An 8,937-nucleotide genomic window follows, 5' to 3' on the forward strand; every position below is an offset into this window, starting at 1 on the left:
TTCTTCTTAGAAAGGCAATGTATAATATTTTCACAGCAGTAGATTGTGAACTCTCAGCTTGTAGAGGGCTTTAAAATATCTGTAATTTCAAAAGACTAGGATTTTTTTTCTTTTTAATAAAGAGCTCCACTGTGGCTTATTATTACAGACTACATCCTAAACCTGTATTTCAGTTCATTGTACATTTTTACATGATGAACTATGTCAGAAGTGTATGGGTTTAGCCCAAAGGGATCAGTTTAATCTAAAGGGATCTTTGACAGCACATGCTCGTGGCCCTAATACTGAACCCCAAAGTCTCTTAAAAGGGATGGTAAATTAGCTTTGATATGCAAATACAGTGTTCATTTCAAGAGTTTCAGTTTAATTACTAACAGGTGAACCTCATTCAGGCACTGAGGTCTTCATAAATTCTTTGATTTTACTGCACATATGTTTTTGTTTTCCTAATTGTTGAAAACACAAAGTTTATTTTTATTAGAATATTCTTGCAAGTGAGTGTACAATAATTGCTTCAGCAATAGAGGAATTCCTGTATTTCTTCGTGGTTTCTTAGAAGCATTTGGACAGTGTTAGCTAGGCACTGTTTACCATCTTTTCATTTTGGAGGATATAAGAACTGTTTTAAGAAGCCACATTTAAAAACCAAAAATGTATGTAATTATGCAGCAGCATGAAATAATGGTTACTGCTCTGGACCAAGGGCTGATGGGTCAAATTCTGTATGGGGTTCTGCTGTTCTACCCTTGAGTAAGTACAGTTAAGATTGCTCCAGTTACAGAGCCCTGCTGTACAAAAGTGTCACTGGATTATGATAATAAATGTGACTATGTTCTCAATTGGTTGATTATTGCCTGGTAAAATCAAGGCAGAAGGAAATAACATACAAATGACAAAAGTCAAACAAAAATAAAACTAGCTTTGTAGCAATGGAATGGAGTAATCAATATACTTTAACAATATACAAATCAATATACTATAACAGAGATGGAAACAGGTGACAAATTAAACATCATAGATAAGACCTTATTGTAAGTGTTGCAAAACACAGTGTATTAATGCATAACAAACAACATAATTACAATTACAGTCTTTATCAATAAAATATGTATATACAGTACTGCATGAATAATATTAGACATTCACTGACAACCATGCATTTAATAATTAGTAGGGAACAGATCCTACTAGGTTATTCACAGACGTAGAAGATGTAAATTGTCTGTAAAAGGAATTAGCAGCACATAAAATAAAGTGTTGCCCATTTTAGTTTGACACCTTCTAAATATGGAACAAGCTACTTTCATTTAAAGGCACATTAGTAAAGAGCTTCCATATAAGAATAATCTGACTGTTCTTAATAAATGTGCAACTGCTCATTAGTAGAAACTAGTGCTAGCTCCTACCAGGTTATTGACACTCTATTAATTCTCAGCTTACCTATTACAAATTAGAAATTATTTCTAAATGGCAACTTCAACCCATAACCTTGAGTATTATGACATTGTGAAAACTGAGACCTTTTAAAAATGGCGATGAAGGGAGAATATACTCATTGTAAGAGCTGCCTTGGTCTTCTTAGTGTTCTACAGTTTGCTAGTAGGAAATATGTACACTAGTATAAGTGGAACACTTAACTGTAGAAATGGTATTTGCTTTATAAATGTATGCATAATCATGCACACACTATACATTTTATTTAAATATGTAATAGGAGAGTTCAAAATCATATTTTAAGATTGCCTGCTTCTTGGAGGGATTATTTCATAAAAGAATTACTGCTGTAGTGGCAGTGTTTTTTTTTAGTTACTGTATTACTCTCTTCAGCAGCAAGGCTCATAATGCTCTTTTACAGTGCATGTTTTCAGGCTTGTAACATTGAGATACAAATAATTGACTGAAAAGACTGAACATCTTTGGAACATCAAAGTCAACCAATAGATCATGGTTACATTTCAATTTAAGACTTTTTTAAAGATTTAAATGTTTTGCATTTATCAAAATAGCGATGTCTGAAGACCTTCTTTATACTGTAAGCTTACAGTATAACTATTAAGAGTCTAGACTCTCGGGGTAGCCAGTGTGCCTCTTGTTTCCACATTTGAAATTGTGTTCTTCAATGGGAGAATATAATATGAAAAGTAACATGAAGTCAACAGCCTTTCTCTCGCAGCCAATTTTAAATCACAGAATAAGAGCCAATCCTTGTTTGGTTAAGGCAACTGTGTGATCATTGTGTGATGTACCCCATCATACTAAACCTGGAAAGACACCAGTGGAATCTTAAAAGGTCTGGGCTTTTGTTTTTTGCGTTGCTTCTTTTAGATCCCACAATTTATTTCATCCTTGCCAGTCTCATTTTGCAAGCACTGCATATCTACACAGGCCCCTGCATCTTCGAGCTGGCTCTCACACCTTCACAGTGCCTGGGGCCTGTGATGAACAGCAGCCTTGCCTTTCCTTTAGCCTACAGATAAGGCCTTTCAAATCAGACCTCCCCCTTCCATTTCCCCACCACTGCCCCCCCCCCCACGCCCCCCAGATGTTTTGATTAGCAGTTGCTCGTATGCTGGTCAGATCCTGGGATTAATGATGGATAATTTGCCTAAGGTTGGCACAGCACACCGCCGCACTGCCAGCCCTTGGATGCCATATGGGCAAAAGCAGCTGTTTTCATTACTCTCCCATGCCCAGATGTGTCAAACAGGATGCCGGCTTCAATCCGCAGACTTGCTGGCACTCAGCGGGGGGTGCTTTCTACTAGCTTGGCAGCTAATTACTTTAATGTAGTCGAGGATGGAGGCCCGGCGTGTTTTTAAAGGGCTTTTACAAACAGCTGAAAGCCAGCTGTCACCTCACTGCACAATGAGGGAAGACTGATAGGGCTGCGCCTAAGCTGCCGACTGGCACAGCCCACTGCCTCACCAGCCTGCCTGCCTCCGCGCAGTCCGCAGGCAGCCGCATCACCGCACCGCTGACATTACAGGGAAGGTCAACAGAGGATACTCACCGCTAACGTTACGGACAGAAGTGTCGCTGGCGGTTTCACTTAGTGCTCTTGATCTGCTACACTGCTGCCTTCTCCAATAAGTCCGACACCGTTCCGCACATCATTCAAAGTGCTCTACCAAAGGACAAGCCCCTCACATGAGCATATTCTATAGGCTAACACTCTCTATTACAAAGTACCACAAAGAAATCGGTTCCAGAGCCAGAAACCTGTGCCGTTCATCCTCCAGTTACCCCTGGTGATGACAGAGCTCAGCTGGCACAAAGGCAGAAAATGCAAGAGTACTGCCAGAAACACTTGTTTATAAACACCTCGACTGTTCGTTGTTCTATGACAGTGGGTTTAACATATGGTTTTCTTAAATTCCGCGTTTTATTTTCTGGTTTGTGTGTTTTGCAGCGACTTTCAATAAGGCTAATAGTACAACAAAACATTAAAGTAAAAAATAAAACAAAATGCATTGCATTGCATTTTAAAATTATTTTTTCATAATATGAACCATGTTTAAAATGCACTCTATTAAAAGTGGTTCTTTATTGTATGTTGCCATCTAGATTTGCCATTTCAATTAAAAATTAAAGGTTTAAGGATTAGTAATTAACAATTAAATCAAATATTTAAGGAGGCATCTTTTTTTCTTGGCTTGTAAGGCACTCGTCTCTGCTCAGCCCTGCTCTGCTGGCCACAGGTGTGAGCTGTTCCAGAGAGGACTGACAACCCATCCAGCCAGATTCCCGCACGTCAGATAACCAACTCATGATTGATACCGCTCAGCCGGAACTTCCTCTGACACTCTGTCATTAATGCATCAAACCCTTTAAGTAATACAAATAATGGCCTGAAGGACGTATTAGTACAAGTAATCAATACTAACATTACAGGAGAATCAGGCATCAATAAGTCTTCATTACATGGAGCTGCGGCACCTATATTATCACTTGCACGAGACTCAGTGGCAGAGTTGAAGACCAGCTCCCCAGGAAGGTCAAATACCCATGTCACTGATTGCACAGTTTCCATCAATAACCCCTCGATTTTTCGACAGACGTGGAATTGGTTTCTTATTCACCGCAGGAGGATTGACTGTCCATCAGGCTGTCTGAACAGCATGTTCTGGAACTGACCACTTCAGCTCTCCTCAGGAGTATCGGACCACCAGTGCACTAAGCCCAAACCCTACAGCACGTCTAACGCTATAACCCAATAGACATTAGCACACCACAGAGTAGTAAGTAGTGGATAGTCAGATACCCCAAGGCATTCAGATTCTAATAGTATAGAAGTGCACACGCTAGCAAGCTTGTGTCAGTATGGGTACGGAGTATGAGTCATCGTGCTGGCCATGTTGTGTAGTTGGACCAGTTTGACCGATTTGTTTTCCTCAGATAATTTATTTTTTCAGTTCCTCGGAGAACGTATGATGGGCGTGATTAACAACGGATTTTTACAGCAGAGCACAGCAAAAACAAAACTACAAAGAAAAATTTTTAGACACTTAAAGAAGGAATTCTAATCAATAAAATAAACAAGCTTGATATTTTTTTTCCCCGTTTCCCGCCTGCAGTGAAACACAGTCCTACTTTGTTATCGATCATCGCCCTCATTGCACTGTTCTGCAGGGGAGGGAGACTAATATTATAATTGCGATCAAATCAGCCGAACTCCAGACCTTCGGAGGTTTGCCTGTGTGCGGGAAGCGGGCGTGCAGCACATGGCTTTCAGATGTTCGGAATGTTTACGACAAACAGGGAATAGACTAATCCTTAAACAATTAGTATTGTAAACATGTGCGGCATTTTTGGGCTCCGTCCCGAAGTAGAATATCCGACAGTGTGCTGCTGGCCCGTCCCGTCCTTCTTACTCAAGAGATGATCCTACTTTTGTAAACCTCTTGTCAGACTCACAGCTCCAATGGCTTATCCTACCGGAACCCATTATTATCCTTTACATATGCAAGAACTTGCTGTATTGTACATCGTACTCACGGAGGGATTTGACGCACTTTCTGTTTAGTGCCCACACATTTGTAGGGGCTGCTTTTTTAAGCCGTTGTTCTGCGCCTCTCATTTTGAAGCAACAACAAAAACAAAACACTCACCGCAGATTCTCGGGAAACTAAATTCATTTGGATTGAAAGGTTTTTTTTTTCAAGTCTCTGGGAAAAGAAAAAAGCAAAAGCAGATAGAACAAAAAAAGTTTCAATAAACAATAGCAGGAGAAATCTTGTCAGTATGAGACTTCATTAAACGTATTCTCCGCCAAATATGATTAAAGTAGCTGGGTTTTCAATGCTGGACGGAAAACGCCAAAACAGCTCTAATTATCACCGCTGTCTTGAATGGTTCCTTCACTAGTCGTCACAAGGCAAAGTTTGTAGATTCTGAGCCATATTAATTGAGTAAAAATAGTTCTTCTCTATTGAAAGCCATTAAAGTTATATTTATTCGGATACATCTATCTATAGATAGGGCTTGAAGTCAGTTTAACTTGGCTGATAACTGAAGTTAGAATGTGTTTGTCCCAGTTAGAAAGTGCAACCCATTTTACTAAATTTAGTCGTTCATTTTAAATGCTGTTTCCAAGATATAGGACTTCTCTATGCCATCTATAGACAAATTTAAATACCTGCAATTTAAATTTCTCAAAGCAGCCTATTTAAATAATAACTCCCCTCTTCTCCCCACATAAAAGTACAGTTTAATAAAGTCATTATCATATATTAAAATATATATATATAACTTTTAAAATAAGATACTTAAGGTGATATATTGGTCAATAAGACAAGGATCTACAAACATTTTTAAACAGGAGGGATGTCCAGTATGCTCTGGAACCTTCTGCATGATTGTATGTTGCATTGTGTCTAGTTCCTTATGTTCTTCTGTTCTTGCAGAATTCTTATTAAAATTCCAAAAACTGAAAAATTGTGTCAGAAGCAATGGAAGTGATGGACATTTTATACAGTGGTTACATTTAAAAAAAACGCAGTTAATTTCACAAACAGTGAAAGAAAACAATTTTAAAAAGAATTACCTTTTTTTCTCAGTGGAATCTCTGGAAGTAATAATCACCTTTTTGGGGTAAAGGATGCACTTTCTGCGAGTTCACTGTGGGGGAAGAAGATAGTGTGGGAGACCTAAAAATGTGATGCAGATTTAAAAATCATTAATGATAATAAACATAAACCAACACTACAAAGACAGCTTCTGTCTTTACGGCACATCTTCCAACCTCTGACTACTATGAATCACTAGGTGGCTGAAAATCAGCAAAAAATACATCATCAGTCTTCAGAAACAGCTCCGTGTAGCCTTGTCATGTTTTGTAAGGATTCATGTCAATGTAAAATGAAGACAGATTTTAAAATACATTGTGGTGAACATGTGGAAAAGGCCTGTTTGTGTAGCAGGGGAAAGGCTTTCTAAGCAAAACAGTTTTGTGGGATTTTAGCAAAGAAACAGTCACGCAGAATTTGAAGGCCAATCTGCAGATATCCCAGAGTTCAGGAATCCCGTGGGGAAGATCCTGCAGGACTAATTTTACAGGAAAACAAAATCAGGCAGGATTTTGTTTTGCAGGAATGAGACAGGAAGTTACGAGCGTGGGAGTTTTCACCCTCAGAAATAAATATTACAGACAAAAGGAAAGAACAGAGGGTAAACTCAGTTTTTTAAAGCATACACATACTGTACATGGACATACGGTATATTCCATTCTGTTCTCCTTCAGGATATTGCTAAATTGCAGTATGATCTTTTTTAACACATCTTCTGTTTCATAGGAAATGTGTACATTGCTTCTGGAAGACTGAGACAGCTATTTGCAGGAGAAAGTGGCTTAACAATGCTTTGATTTTCGCTTGAAAATTATATCTCAGAGGCTTGAAAGGAGAAGAAGCGAAAACACATGTGCATGTCCAAAACCAGCTTTGTTCCCCCAAAATGGCAAGATTGGATTTTCTTTATTAAATTACCCCTCTTGTTTCATGCACTCAAGGGGGGCTCTGGGCTAATGCAGTGAAAATCTCATCTGACTTGTTATATACTGAGACTGGCATTATACCGGCGCTGTGAGAAGAATGAACGGTTTTGTTCCTGCAGTGCCCCTTCTGTGAGAAAGGGTCCATTTTGGATTTTCATTTTTTTCATTATTTTTACTCCTCGTTCCTCTTTTTTCCCCCCTCAGCTTCTCTCTGTTGTGCCAGCATTATCCGTGAGCCTCTCACTAAGAGAGCACTTTGATGTTGCCCCACAGTGCTGCCACCCCCCTCCCCACCTCACACACACACACCCCCTTCCTGGACGCTGATTGGCAGGGTGCAGGCAGAGCTGTGAGGGCAGTGTGGGAGTGGACGAGGATGAAAGCGAGCAGGGCAAACAGAGGGCACTTCCAAACAGAGCCCTGCCTGTCTGCGCGCTGCTTTCATTTTGAACTGGCTGTTCTGATCAGGGCGCTTGGGAGTGGAAGAGGTGAACTCCTGTGTCAGCGTCTATGAGTCTATTGTTATGTCTCTTTTCTAAAAGAAATTATTTATATTTTACTTCATAATAAGACAAAGAGAATCCTAGCCTTTTCCTCCTGTGGTGTGCACCCAGAATCCCCGTTAAATCAATTGCTGAAGATGAACAAATCGCCAAAACAAATGTACTTTTCTACAAAAAACTTCAGTATCTATAGTATAAAGGATTAGCAGGACCACGTTGAAAAGCATTCTTATTTTGTCCTTAAATGAAAACTTTTTCCCTATGTCCAGATAAAACCTGGCTTATTATCCCACATTTTTTTGGTAAAAATGTTTCAATGGTCTTTCTCCACACCTCTGATGTACAGTATGTTTTGAGATTCTCATCTACCCTCTCTCACACTTGTGTTTCAGAAAATGCAGAGCCCCAAAGCAATATAGCTTCAGAAATCATCTTAAAAGTGGCTGAACAGATCTTAAGTGAGTGCCATTACTGGCAAGCTATTATTAAATGTTTGAAGCCAATGGTATCTAAAAGTGCACCGTTCAGATTGCCTTTCCTAGCTGTTAAGGTTCAGCTGAACCAGATGTTGCATGCAAATTGTTTTTGTTCCTATTGCACTTATACTGTTCATGCTATAAAACAGCAAATGGAATCAGCCAATGGTCTGAAATATTACATACTGCATATCACTGCTACCTTTGGTATTGCCTTTGTCAGCATTACTAATTGCTTCTTCGTAAAGAGTCATGTCCCTTTCTTAAACTAGAAAAACAAGCATTAAAGAAGACCCATCAGAAAAACCATATTACCACACCATAACATAGAAAGTATGGAAAGGTTTCTACAAATTGCTGTTTCAACATTGAAGCATTAAGTACAAAATAAAGTGTTGATAAATAGCAATGTTTGTAAACAATTAAAATTTAAATATTTTTTGTTGTTGCTGTTTTCAAAATTATGGCCATGAGCTTTAATGTTGATCACAAGTGTCCTTAGTTAATATAATTTAACAAAACCTGTACTGTTGTTTCTGCTTTGATATTAACCATAAAAGTAAATAATATTGTAGTACTTTAAGTAGGTATCTGTGTCAACACCTATTCGTTGTGTTGTGTACAGTGTATTCCGAAACATTGTGTTTCTTTTTTTTCTCTTTTCAGCATGGAATAAACCTTTACTTGTTCCTTTGCAATATTGTGGTGCTATATTTTTTCAGTATTAACAGGTTCATTAATTAAGTACAGAAAATTGAACAAAACAGAAACTCTAAAACAAGTTATTTTAGAACTTTAAGCTACTATGAAATGTCGATTTTGTAGAAATAGTGGCTTTAATGTGGTACAGTACTCATGATGAAGATAAACTGCAGCGCACAAGAAAACATTCAAAGAATAAGACTGCCATCATATTGCAAATGTCTTAGCATAATAAGTCAATATCTGTTTAATAAGAGGCCGCCCA

The sequence above is a fragment of the Lepisosteus oculatus genome, chromosome 5 (assembly GCF_040954835.1).
Source record: "Lepisosteus oculatus isolate fLepOcu1 chromosome 5, fLepOcu1.hap2, whole genome shotgun sequence".
Taxonomy (NCBI): Eukaryota; Metazoa; Chordata; class Actinopteri; order Semionotiformes; family Lepisosteidae; genus Lepisosteus; species Lepisosteus oculatus.